The following is a 14,967-nucleotide window of genomic DNA, read 5'->3' as shown; positions in this document are numbered from 1 at the left end:
TAATAGTTTATGTATTTATCATATGTAGTAATCTGTGTATAAAACCCACAAATACATACATTATGCATGTATGTATGTATTTATGGGTTTTATACACAACCAGATTTTGGATATGATACATTTGTTCCACTATTTGAACTAGATTAAATATTATGATTAAAAAGCACTGATACTAAGACAGTTGTTCAGCTTGACTTTGTAAAACCTATTATGACATAAGAGCCCAGTAAAAACAGGTTATCTTACAATACACTATTTCTGCTGGTGTGTCTTCTTCATGTCACTCCTATAGTACTTACATTGGGCTGTTTTTTAAATTATTTTCTTTTTTTGGGGGTGAATTTCCCTATACTGTTATTAAAACAATCATCTTAGAAAGTGCAAGTTACCGAACCAGTCCCAGGAAGGACAATACCAGATCATTCTGGAAAAGCATCCCCTAAAATGAAGAAAACACACTCTTAACCGACACACACATTCCCAGGCTAACTGGCAGACACAAACACACACACACATCTTGATACAATTATATGACTGGAGCTGTTAAAAAAAGGAAAGTAAAAGAAACGTATCATGTTCAGTAAACTGGAAAGTTATGAAATAGAAATTGTGGCACCTCACATGCCTTGGCTCTCATGTGTTGCACAATAATTTGCTGCCTCTGGTACACCAAACATCTGATTTGAGCTACACCATGTCTGAATTGTTTGTTTGTTCTTATTCACAAGCCTGTCTAAGCAGTTTTAACTCCCTTCTAGGTTGGGTAGAGAATAGACACTAGTGTAATTCTCACATTTCTGTGGTGCAAAAATAACTTATTTTACGCTAGCACTGGGGGAGATTACAAAAGATGTATGTAGTGTTTGGATTAATAACTAGGTTGATTAACTATACCTTTAAAGGTCTTGCGTGTCATTGGGTTTCCAATTTAACCCCATACAACTGAAATTAGCCTGACAAGCAGAAAAGCGGCCCAACCTACTGTCACAGCGCACTTACAATGAGCCCAAATCAGCTTTATCCCCCCAGTTGCATTTAGTCATCGTGTGCCTTTGTTATCTGTGTTAATTCTTCAAGCAGTAATTGCTCTGATGACAATGGCAATAAAAGGCCCCCTTTCAAAATGGCATCCTTTTACAATGCTCCCAGGCAAAGTTTCAAGCAATATTTAATTAGAAATACAATACTCGACATGACGGCCTTTGTTGGTAGGCTTTCGGCGGCGTTTTATCTGTGCGTAAAACTGAAGATGAAGCGGGCTGAACCCTGAAATTTGAAGAATGCGAAAATTTAGGCTGTTGCGAGTCAACGTCGCACCTCTGAAGTCACCAAGCAGGGGATTAGGCAGCGGATGTGTCACTAAATAGCTCCTATTAAAAGCAATTACAGTATAATTTCTGACATTGGCCTGGACCAAATTAATACTTTCGACACGCCCACATATTGCAAATTTAAACACATTACCTGACGTCAGGGTTTGCAGGAATCAAATAGCAAGAGATAGCAAAGGAAAAATCTATTTTAAACAACAACAACAACAAAACGCCATTAAGCCTTGTAATTTGCAATGGGCAGGTGGGTCAATGTTGTAATTTGGTTCCAGGCTGTCAAATGCAATCCTGCCCTGTCCCAAGATTGTTTCTTGTCATTTTGTTTTTGTTGACATGGATATTGGGATATAAATGACTGTGTTAACTGTGAGGCATGACTGTATTTTCTCATGTTCAAAGGCATGAAAAGCCTACCCTCTTACTCCAAGGAAAAGTTTGAACACACTGGGTGAGAAACGTCGCAACAGCAGATGTGAGCTGTCAGCTTTGCTTCCTCATCTCATACAACACAGTAAAGCAGTGCTGGAAGGCTGCTGTCATGTTTGGCACACTGATAATCATGCAGATCCTGTGTGCTTAAAACATACATGTCTTGCTGGGCTGTAGCACCAAAGCTGGCGTCAAAACCAATACACGGTCTCCTACAGACCAGGAGACTAGAATGAGCTTTAGGGAAGGGATCAAAAGCAAAGCCCCTAAAAAGTCCCCACTCCAGCTGTGTAAATGTCAGTTTTGGAAGATTAATTTGCTATGAATAAAAAAAACTAAATAAGCGTTTCAAAAAAGCTCAGGTTTCGGAGGATCTGTGTATCGCAGCGCTTTTCAGTGGGCGATATCCAAATTATTTGTGATGTGATGTATATGTAGATTGGATTTGAGTAACAGCTGCAAGGTGTGGAAGGAGGTTGTGAATAATGGCTTGAAAGAAAATGCCATAATGCAGAAAGAAGCAGATTAAATTACAAAGTGTTTCATCACCTTGTCAGGTCATAAAACAGTACTGGGTCCTTACTATGCTGCTCTCCAGTGCATCTTTCCCTCTGTTGAAGCAAACTGGATATACCCAAAACACACATAAACAAAAATAGAAGCATCATTTTAGGGGACAAATACACCAATATGAATTCAACTAACTCATCCAGGTAGTGAATGTAGTTCAGGCCTTTAGCAGCAGTAAAGCCAATGTTCAATGGACATCCCCTAATTGAAGTAGTAGTGGTTAGGGCTCTGGACTCAGAGGGTTGTGGGTTCAGTCCCAGGTGGGGGACATTGCTGACACATCTTGCACAAGGTGACTTATACTCCAATAAAAACCCAGCTGCATAAATGGGTAATTGCATGTAAACATATTGTGATATATGAATAACTTGAGGTGGGAATTGGGTGAAAGACTTCTCTGGAAAGTGCTTGGTAAAATATGCTGTATATGAGGTGCTGTAAAAAGTGACAGATTCCTGCAAATGAGCTTGACTCATTCGGTTACAAATGTGTGGAAATGTTTGTCACTTTAAAAAGAGAGAGAGAGAGAGAGAGAGACAGAGAGAGAACTTTCCGAAGTTGTTTAGCTACGCAGAAATAAAATTAAACTTCTTTAAATGCCTGTTTTCCAACTGTGACTCATCATGCACTGTGTGCTGGCACAGGTCTGCTCAAGAGAGGCACTGTCTGCCACTTTCTCCAATTGGCTTGCAGAAAAAAAAAATAAACAGGTCCAAACAATTTCAAGAAGGCACTACAGGATAAGTATGCAATAAATAAATGGCACATACTGGAATATATGATCAGCAAGGCACGTCTGATATGGCTCCAATCCTTTTTCCCCCCTCAAAGATACTTTGGCTACTGGGGTGCCCATGATTCATACAAAGCTGTAACATTTTAAAGGATAATATTCAGCACAACAAATTATTCCAACAATCTGTATATTTGATCCCATGATGGTGTGATGGTACGAGAGTGTCCGACGTCCGTGTAATTAATGGGCTGAAAATGGATAGCCCTGAGAATGACTGCCTTTTTTGTCTGTCTTGGAGTCGCCCCCTGGAAAGAACAGCGCCGTGTGCTAATATAGATTTCCAGCGCTGCATAAACACCAGTTAAGCCAATCATCACAGCTGTCAACATGGGAACCGCAGTTTGGATCAGCAGCAATGGAAACTGCTAGTAAAATGATAAGTGTCTAGCTTAAACCTTCATCCACCTATACTTAAACTTGCAAAAAAAGAAATAAACGATTTCTTTGGTTCTTTGTCCAGAGAAACATGACGTTTTAGTTAGAGGCTTTCACCCGTCCTCCATAACACTCCTACCACACTTGCTGATCACATCAGTTCAACTTACAGCTATAGCAATGATCCTGATTTAGAAACACCTGCCCAGAAAGGAGGTTAAAGGTGACAATAGGCACAACTGCACAGAAGTTTAAAGCTGCATGGACTCAACACACTCATAGGGAGCTGATGAGCAACAGGGGTCTACAGGGGCGGTTAAGTGTCAGGAGCTATGGATTATGTCACTCAGACGAGGTGTTTTGAGGATCAAAGCCATCAGATCAGACAGTGACTGTTGGTAAGAGGTGCATACTGACAGCTGAACACATTGCGCCCATTTCTTCAACCACTCCTGCTCCTTTGCTCGCTATCTGGTTACATTGGCTATCTTTTTTTATGCTTGGATCATTTGAACTATCCTTCTGAACATTTAAATACTTTTTTAATGGATGTCCCAAATTAGACAGCAAAACCAAAGAGATGACAGACATTTGCACTTCTGAGCACGTTCAGCTTTTATCCCGTCTCTTTTTTGTCCGGGCAGTAATGACAGCCTGGGCTGACGTCCTGACAGCCCCGATTCACAGACCATCAGGGTAGGCTACAGCAAAGTTTACCTTAAAATCAGGCGGCAGTCTAATCTGTCTGTACTTGGCTTCGTTCCCCTGGAGGAAGATTTCATTACTAACCCCCATGACACCTTGGCTAAGTCCTACCTGCATTCCAGTCACAGATCTCTGGGGTACTGTGCTCCCAAACCTAAACAAGTCAGCTGAGATGGACTGCAGGAATCGCAATCAGTTCGGCAGCTGAAAATGCAGCTCAAACCATGTGGTGCAAACACTCACATCTTGGAAGGGAAGCTCTGTTTCTGAGGGTACAAATCTTTTTAAACATTGTTCTTTTCGAATGAAGGTGGTAATCTATCAAAGTTTCACTCAAGGGTGGTCGCAGCCATGTGGACTGACTGCTGCATTGATTATGTGAATCAAATTCAGCATTAATCAGCAGCTGAGAAAATAACCCTTGCCTTGACGATTCTTACAAAAAAAATCTAGAAATGATATCAATTAGAACTCCTGAGTTTCTTCTCCCCTCCTTTCTTTACAATGAATACATTCCCTTTTAACATGATGAATGATTTTGATTATTGGACATGATATTCAACACACATGCTCCGCCCAAAGAGCAGAGTCTTGCTGGGTGCACTGAAATAATTATCCTGTCTGTTCACTATATTCTCAAGACAAGATTTATATAATTTTCTGTCCTATCCTATCGCTTTGTCTCCTTTACACACAGGCGTACACTCACGCACGCACAAACACATACAGACACACACTAGCTTCTGAAATATAATGCTAATTGGTCTGGAAACAAACACATTATTTCTCTGTTGCGTTTTTGGTTTTTGTCTGCTCGAATAAATATTCTGACAAGGTTCATGAGCTGACCTTGCCAAAACCTCAATATTATTCCAAATTATTGCCTCTGCTACACAAAACCTGCAGTTTCTCTGGTAAAAAGGAATGCCTGTTCCAAGGATCCAACCCGGGTCAAAGGTGAACTGAAAAGTTTAGATTTGATCTTGACAAACAGAAGGATGACTCATAAAACCCAGCCCACATGGGCACGGTTCACTTTCACAACTGACAGAAAATCCCTGCAGGCAGGTCCTGTTACAAACAGTGCATCACAGCGCATTTCAGCTGAACTGGACAGGAGGCAGTAATCGGCCATTGACGTTCTGAAACTACCAGGATTGCACGCAATAAGGAAATCACACATTTACAGGCCTAAACAAAATGTGTATTAGGTGGCAAGCAGTGAAGATGCTTGGCTGAATGTCTTGGTATTTGTTTGGTGCAATGGCCCATGTAACCCCTTCAGTTTTCTACTTCAGTTACAGCAACAACCTCAGTAATTAGGTCATAGCTGTTATGGTATTTTTAATGAGATTGTTCCAGGTTTTAAAGGTAATGGCATTTTGGTCTTTGCCTGTAGAGTCTTAAAAATCAGCACCTTTACTGTATACTTTAAATACCATACTTCTCTCCGAAAGTGAAAAAGGCACTGAGGAGAAGAAAAAAACACACCACAAACAAAATAGAGGGAAAAAAAAAAAAAAAAACTCCCACGGACATATTGCACAAACAAGCTACATGCTGGGCTGCTGTTGACACTGGCAGGCAAATAAAGACATCGCAATCCCGCTCTAATTGGCCTGGCCTCGACGAGCCCATAGATCATTGTGGGCCGCAATCAGTCCAGGGCCAACACCTTGCATGTTCAGATATTCCCCTGGTGTGAAACAGGAATCACTTGCTGTCTGGGCCTGGGGATGAGCCAGAGAGACTCAGGCTGTTGGGGGGAAGAATAACACCAATCAGAGGAAAAGCCATGATTTTTCAATCATGGATTTTAGACTTGAAATAGAGGAAATTCACCCTTTGTTGCCCAGATGCCTGTTCTTGTTGAAATTGCTGAGCTACTGATTGACACGGTTTGTGTTTTCCCTGTAGTAGTGATGAGCCAACACAAAGCAGAAAGAGACAATAGAAAAGTACAAAGGAAACTCTTTAGATGAGATTGCAGTGATTCACCTCTGGAACAACAGGTATTTTAATCACCGTACTGGTGAAGGAATAATTTAGCCAAATTGGAGGTTTGGCATTTTCCATTGTGCAAACACGTATTTATCTGTAAACAGGACAAGGATGGTGTCTTGTTTGAGAGGTTCCTAATCAGAGCAGGGGAAAGTATTGCTTTCAATCTTGTCACGAAAACCAGTTTATCACTGAGAAACAGTCTGGATTTGGTTACAGTCTTCACACTTAGTGGCAGCTGTCTACTTTTCAGGGTTGCTATACCTACTCAACCTACGTACTTTAAAGTCAGCTGTTATGATAGTTTTTCTGCTAATACCATTACATAAGAGAAACAGATTACATTTCTTGCAGGAAGATAATGGGTGGGGGAGTGGGAGATTTAAAAGTCAAACCTAACTAATCTAATGATATCCTAGAACACAGGGTTTGGTTTTAATACTATTTCGCAGGCGTAAATCAACGGGTAGTCAGTGGGGGTTTTGCTCTTGCGTAATTTTAAAAATCCAGCTTTTTTGGTTACACTCCACTGCACTAAGTGTCCCCTGAATAATTTATTTATTTAGACCAGATCTAAACCATATTAGCTGTAATAGAGATGTGGAATCTGGTATTACACACACATTTAGAGCAGCTTTTGCTTGGGCATTGGTTAACCATGTTTACAGTATGACATTACCTTCACATGAGCTAAGAACAGCCCCAGCCAAAGGCTTTTGACAGTAGAAACCACAGCCCAACCCGCATTCCTATTCAGAGGTCGTTGTTTAGTCACCAGGATCTGAAACGACCAGACAGTAATAGTTTATAGCAGCGTGTTTTTCTTGTCCAAACACACTGCTGTGGCAGACGTTTTGACAAGCAGGTGGTTGGAGCTAAATTGCGTCTAATGATTCTTGCTAATATCAGCCAGTGTCAGACTCTTCAAGTTCACTTGCTCTCCAACACCACACTGGAATGTGTGCCATATTTCAGAGAAGTCACAAAGAAACCCATCATACTCTCGCCACAACACTATGGAATGTATTCACTTGGTCATTTGTTTTTAGTAAAAGGTGCCAATTGATTGCCTTTCAAAATGAGAAATATTTATAGGCAACCCCCCACCATGGACGACGCAAAAGGCTTGTGTGGACATATCGACAGAAAGAGGGCCAAAGGTTTAAATGGTTTCTGGCGTGAATTCGCAAGAGGTGGGGGACAGACGAAACATGAAACAACAAAATCCTCCTGCGTATTTTGTAATTGCTGTAAAAGAGACAGATTATGCTCCGTGAAATTTAGAATATATATGATATGATATGATATATCAAATATGATAAATCAAACCCTGGAGAACTGGACACCTGCCAAAATTAAACCTCTTTAAGCCTAGATCTGCTTCTGATATGTATATCATGATCCTCCAATTTCCTCTTTGTCTATAATGTCAATACTGCTGGAAAATCCAAAGAATCCAAACACAGGTCATGAATGTTGTCACTGTAATTCACATGAGGTGTCTCCATTAATCCATACCATTACTGTTGTGCACTGTGGAGTATAAGGGAGCACTGTGGAGTAGTGGTTAGGGCTCTGGACTCACAACTGGAAGGTTCAAATCCCGGGTGGGGCAGGTACTTCACTTAGATTGCTCCAGTAAAATGCCCAGCTGTATAAATGGGTACAAATGTAAGTTCCCCTGGATAAGAGTGTCTGCTAAATGACAAATAATGTAATGTAATGTAATGTGCTAAACTACAGGCTCTCTACAGGCTATTTTTCCTGTTAACTCGCCTGCTAAATGCTTACTTTGATTCTCTTGTTGCAAGTTGGTGATATTATGAAATCAGATATGGCTGTAATAAATTAAAGGGATTTACTCATGTTCATAACTTCGGTGCACAGGAGTGTGTCAAAACTCGTACTAGGAAAGTCATATTACAACCTGCATCACTGAAACAAGGCTGGCGATAGAGGGTACTATCTGAATTCTTGTTGAGTGTAGTTTATAAGGTGTACCCTGGCAATTCTTCATGCTACTTTGCATCTCTGTTGGACACATGTAACTCTATCTATGGATTTAGATCAAATGACTTGCCTATTTTTAAGATCCCCAAACTGAGATGGGCTTGGCCTATCACTTTACTTTGAGAACGCATGCAAGAAAGCTTCACAATGGCATTTCCGCAATATCTTCTTGAAACCCACTCTTAAATACGGGTATTAAAAGCGAGCTGGGTTATAAATATTGCAAATGCTATTTAAGATCAGGATTAGATAGACTAGACTGCCCTCCCACATTCCTACCTAACCCAAGGATTTGTACGTCTTCATTTGTTGGACTGCTTCTGATTCTGATAACACATCTCGTGCCAGTTGAGTGACTTTGTCTTCCCTGCTGATTTTGTCATTATTAATCGGCTACTTCCTGCTGTCCCTCCTTGCCAGGAATCCCTTGCAAAGTCATATGTGCCCCTCAAGTCTCCTTTCATGGTTAAATCAACGTGAAGAGGAATTAACAGAAAAACTGGGGTAACTTTTTTAAGGAAATCTTGAAAGCGCTGAGAAACAGGAGGCAAGCTGGTGGTTCATTCATGAGCTGCCCCTTGACACGAATCCTAAAAGAAACTTGACTGAGAAACTTGTGACAAAAGCACAAATTTACATAGGTACACAGAACAGAGCGATCAATGTGGCAGTAATTGCCATCCGCACATGCTACTCAGGATCTGAAAGGCATTTTTGCAAAAACCATTAAGGTTGCACAATATTTAAATTCTCCTGACTGTTGCTCGAAGCTCTCGACATGAATGACACCTTAAACTTCCCTCCCGAGTCGTCAAACTATTTGTTTGTTTTCGTTTCACATGTGAAGTACTGAGGCTCCCATAGCAACGGAAACATGAGAAAATAAATTTGACTTTGTTGCACAAAAGGAACTGGAATGCAGTCGTTAAAATATATGTATATATTATAGTTCTATTTCAACATTTTGAAAAAATAAATTCTCACTCGAGGCACTTCTCTTCTTGAAGGGATGAAACACAACACAGTGTAGCTCAAAAATATAAACATAGTTCATGCTTTAGCCCTTGAGCATTTTTCTTTTTTTTTATTACATTTTATGAAATTACACTGAAGGTGGGCGTGAGTCAAACTAGACCAACAAGGTCTGATAAACAATTGCATAAACAATTCCCAGCCCAAAGTCATTTCTGTTTTTCAATTAATATTTAGACAATTTAAATACAATATTCCACATCTGCTTTAATAGATAAACATCAGGAGCATTAGCACATACCATGAAACCACTTTGTTTATTTACAGTACCCACAGCGTAGGACAACTCATGTAAGTTAATACAGGGCTGTTTCTGCTCAGGTTCCTCGTGTTTCCATTCTTGCAGGCGAACGCTTCCTTACTTCTCGGCGCACAGAAACAAACGCCATCTTGTGTGGGGGATTATGTGTGATAACGCCTCCAAGAGCACTTTCTCCACCGGGTAACATTATGCAATTTGAGATTTTGTATTACAGAACATCACAGACACTTTTTATTTGGGGATTTGTTCTATTCTGAGGTATTTCTCGTGTTATTTAAAAGCGGGCCTGTCATTGCTGTTACATAAGCCGCCTTGATGAGAAGTGCTTTTTAAAATACTGACTGATGCTGAGAAAATTAGCTCGGAGGACATATTTCAAATTGAAGAATAAACCCTAGAGGCGAAAAAAGAGGTTGGGACATATTACATGTGCTGTGCCTTTGTACCTGCAATGTTAAAGCTTAAAATTACATTTAAAGACATGACAGCACAGGGCTTTTGTTACTTGCCCTGAGAAGTCACACAAATATACTTACTCCCTTCCACTTAATATGTTCAGTTCGGCCAATGACGAAAGAGAAAATAAAACCCCCACGAGATGCAAGAAAGTCATTAGAAATTTCAACAGTTTGGCACTGTCTGAAAGTTGTAGTCAATCAGGCTTAAAGTGTGGATGCCTATGGGCTCCTCTTCGCTTCAATATACCAAATACTCTGTACTGATATTTAGCGCTGGCTGAGAGCTGAATGTTATTATCAGTCCAGATTGAAAGCGATTACAAGAATCCCTTCGGCAGGTCAGATTCCATTACAGCCTCCTGTCTCTAATTAAACCAGGTAATTATTTTTTTTCCCCATGTTTCTGCTGTGAATGTCATCAGTCTTTGACACCTTGCCTTAGTCTGTTTCCAGGAGGTCAGATGACTGGAATGGGACTTGCGGGGGTACGGCTTTGGGGTAGCTTTTGTGGAGGGAATGGATTAACAACTTGGGCCCTCAGGACTTCAGCACACATCCACTACTGCTATTCCACAAGACCTGACTACTCCAGTAACAATAATCATAAGCAGATACACAATATATTGCCCTGTGTGACACATTTCAGATAGGTGGACAGAGACAAACTGAAAAAGAGTGAATCAAGTTGAAATATCACAAAACAAGCTCTAAAATGCACTTTAAAAAATAAGCCACAATGCTGTAGCAGGAGAAACTGGGGGTTAAAAACCTGCACCTTCCAATCCACTCCCATACTGGATTTGGTTTTGGCCACTTCTTTAACAATTTGATTAACTGATTCTGAATTTAGTTGTATATTTAAGAGGCTTGCTGCACCACAGGTGTGCATTGGAATCTTAGGTCTCTGACTTTTCTTAAGTCACCCCCTTTCAGGTGATCTCTTGCCTGCTGTCTGTAGATTGCAGATTGCACTTAAATGGCTGGACCTTGCTAAATAAAACAAGTAATATATCTTACTCTATCTTTCATTCTACATAGAACTTAAGGTGTTAGGAATTCCCATTGTGAAAAGTGCCTGGAGCATTTGCAAAACATAACAGAGATTTGTTCTGTGCAGAATATATGGGATAAAACAAAACAAATACAATGGACAAGTATACATTTTGAAAGAAGTCCATACTGTGAAGTTTCTTTCCAAGCGACCCATTTTGCCTGACTCTTTATCGTCACTCTGCACCTCATGAGTTAGGGCAGCTCCACGTCAGCTAGGGCAATGCATTGGTCAACAGGGTGCCTGTGCACTTTCGATCCGGAAGACTTTGACAATTAATAGAAATGGACTGGGACCGTAGAAGATGGCGATACAGATGATCTTCCATTTATTGACATTTCTCATTGGAATTACAATATGAAGGACATAAATCAAAGATGGTTTACTCCTTTAATAGAAACCCCTTGGGGAAAAAAGAAAAGGATCAGGTACCTGAAAATGAACTGCAAATGCAGCTCAACAGGAAGGATTTCTCACATTTTTAGTTTAAGACGATTGACATGCCACTGTTTGTGCCAAGATGGGGGGGTGGGTTACTTGAACTGCGTAGGGGGGATGTAATCCTACGCCACCATCAAACCATCTGTGAGTTGCGAGCCTGCAGTCCCAACAAAGCACGCTCGGCTTTCATCAGCGAGATGAAGGGGGAAATTGGCATGCTGTAGAACAAATGAGAACGCAAGGCACATCCAGGGACCTTAGGCTGTGTACAAAATCAGAGAATGGGAGAGCGATTCAATCTGGTGTCTCTGTAGCCAAGCCTCCGTAATCCAGGCTGCATGTGTCGTGAGATTAGTGAGACTGGTTAAAATAAACCCCTCCAGGTTTCAACTGTCATTGAAGCTGCCCAGAAAATCTTCCGATTACTGTGTAAATAAACCGTGTTTAAATAACATGATTAATCCCCTGAGATCCACGGTTTTACTTCATGTTCTCCTCACTGAAATTCTTCTTCTGCAATTTTTTTGGGTTAAAATTGAAACACCCGGGAATCATCAAAGTTGACTCCTGTGGCCTCCAGAGTTACATTTCACTGAGGATCTTTAATTTATTTCAACCCCAATCAACTAATAGCTGCTTTGAAATTAAAATTGAGATTTTTTTTTTTAATAAATAGAACAGATGGAGAACTTCCCATAAAGACTCAATGAACATCCTTCTACCCAAATGTGCAATTAACACATGTCCAGACCATGTGCTGTCCCTCCAGTGAATACTCTGTCCTATTTTAAAAACCTGATGATCTAGCGTTATCTAGTTTGCTCACAAAAAAAACAAGCAAAAACCAAAAAACATTGCTCAGTAATATTGTGCTGACATATTTGCTTCACTAGGGATTTTCACTTTAGTTGTTTTGTTGAGCACATTAAACCCACTTGTTCCTCTATTGCACAGCCACAAGTAAAAAAAACAAACAAAACGTAATGTTCAGAGCAAATTGTTCACTAATTATTTTAAAGCTGACAACTTGCACATTACTTGCTCTCTTGTAAAAGGGAAAAGGGGTTCAAAGATGGCTGCAGTCTTTCTAATCTCCAGACACTTTGTTTAGTTGAAAAATATCACATTTATGAAGATGTGAGTTTGGAGGTTTATGTTTTTACAGTTCAAACAGCAGTGAAGGTAACCAAAAGATTATTAACTTCATTTTCTAAGTATAAATACGAGAACTCATCCTGGCAACTTCCAGTTTGATGGGCTGGTGCCGTCTCTTGAGGGACTCAATGGGGAACAGTGGTGCTGACATATGACCTCAACAATCCCTGTGCTATTGGTCTATGAAACCTGACTCTATCTCCTGCAGGTGTTCTAAATAAGGGTAATTATCCCACAGTCAAATCCCACACACAATAAAATGCCCAATCCTTATCCATGGCTCCAGATAAATGAACCAGGCAATATCTCTGGAGAGCATGGCATCATGGGAATGTTCTGTGTGACCAATGAAGTTTGCCAGCAACTGGATTGGTTCCAGGATCCAGTCAAACTATTAAATCCTCATAATAACTCAGAGAAGGAAAGCTGTGATTTTGCCCCAATTGCACGCAACAAGCAATGACCAGCAAAAGCCCCTGACATGCCAATACATCAAAACCAACCAACCATTTTCAAAACTGCTTATCCTGGTGAGGGTCACAGGGAAGCCAGGGCTGATCCTGGCAGGCATACACCCAGCACAGAACACCAGGCCATTGCTGGGCAACACACACACATACCTACAGGGCAATTTAGTATGGCCAATGAACCTAACCTGCATGTCTTTGGATGGTGGGAGGAAACCAGAGTGCTTGGAGGAAACCTACACAGGGAGAACATGCAAACTCCACACAGACAGGTCTCCTGAGCTGGGACTCAAACCCAGGACCCCTGGCACTGTGAACCACTGTGCCACCACCATACCCAACCAACAACCAATAACCAATAAGTGAAAACCCCACAACACTGTAGTATTGGAGAAGAAGAAAATGAACACAGGAAGAATAAGATTTGCCGTAGCCTGGCTGAAAAATCACAAGCATAATCCTCAGTTAGCTAATGCTGTAAAGGATGAAGAAGTCACAGCTCACTTTCTTCTGGGTGTACCTACATTCCCAAAATCTCTTATATAGTTAAAAGGTCAGGTGCACACTGACTCTGAAAGTCACATGATCAAATAAATGAGTTCAATCAGCATACACACTTACACGTTGAAGAAATGGTAGGTAATTTAATTCAAGGTCGTGGCTTGCCTGCAAAGCAAGCCTGAGTCACTGCCATTGAAATGCTGTAACTATGGCTTTCGCATATCACATGCAATATACAAAACTGTGGATGTCTGTGGTATTCTGTCACCACAACTATTTTCCTTACAACTCCTAAGGCACCATGTCTGAGTGGCATAGAGGTGCCTTTAACTTTAGACATTTACCACATGTTATACTGTAGATATACAGGAGGGAGATTATCAAAGCTTTTTGCTCCACAGCAGGATTCTGCTCTTGGCTTTAGCTGAAAAAATGTACTTAATAGATCTTGTGTGAAAGAGAAATACATTCAATTTTTTTTCTTCTCTTTGAACTGGGGAGTTAAAAAAAAAAAAGTTGAGTACATTAAAAAGCATTGAAGGTTGCCCTGTCAATCTAGGTTTTGCAGCCAGGCACTTACCATGGTGCGAAAGAAAATCTTGACCTCAGACATGAATCTGTTGTCACCGTGACATATGTGAACCTTTCTTTATCCCAGGAGGATAAGACAGGTGCAGCCTAAGTTGTAGGGCAAGGAATGTGAATGCAGCCCTGTAACCAATACCTGGTTTCTCTTTTGTCCTGCCACTGGCGTGATTATGTATGAAACATCTGCATGTAAAACACACATATAATGGAATACTGCAAGATTAAGGATCTCTTAAACGTCTGCGAGATTAGAATCTAGGCCGCATTAGTCTGCAATTAACACAAAGGCACTCTGGGCTAAGCATTAAAAAATGTCAGATACAATATTACGTCTCTTAAATGCTTTTTTCCTTGACCCTTCACCCTTGCTCAGAGCAAACCGAGAAAACCATTTAATTTAATTTATGATTTATTCCTAATTAGAATCGTTACATCTTTGCTCAGAAAATTCTGAAGGTCTCAATTCTGAGCCACAACCTTGTTGCAATGTCAGTCTTTAGGGCTGAGACAAGGAGCTAATAGTAAGATAGATTGCATGAGACCAGTCTGAGGACAGTGGCGGTTTGGTTTGTTTGTTTTCATCCAGTGTAGTCACATGAGTTTAATTGTGCCAGCTGAGGCTTTTTCAACAGAGATTGTAAGGAGGTGAGGGTTTAAAGAGACCTGAACATCTCACAGGTCTGCAGCCCCTGGAAAGACCAACGCTAAGAGAGGCCTGGTCTTAATCCACAGCACAGCAGCACAGTTCACATTTTCAGGCAGGTCATTTTTGTCAGGTACACACATCTGGCTTCC

This window comes from Amia ocellicauda, chromosome 11, assembly GCF_036373705.1.
Source record: "Amia ocellicauda isolate fAmiCal2 chromosome 11, fAmiCal2.hap1, whole genome shotgun sequence".
NCBI lineage: Eukaryota > Metazoa > Chordata > Actinopteri > Amiiformes > Amiidae > Amia > Amia ocellicauda.
Note: the sequence above shows the minus strand (reverse complement) of the source record.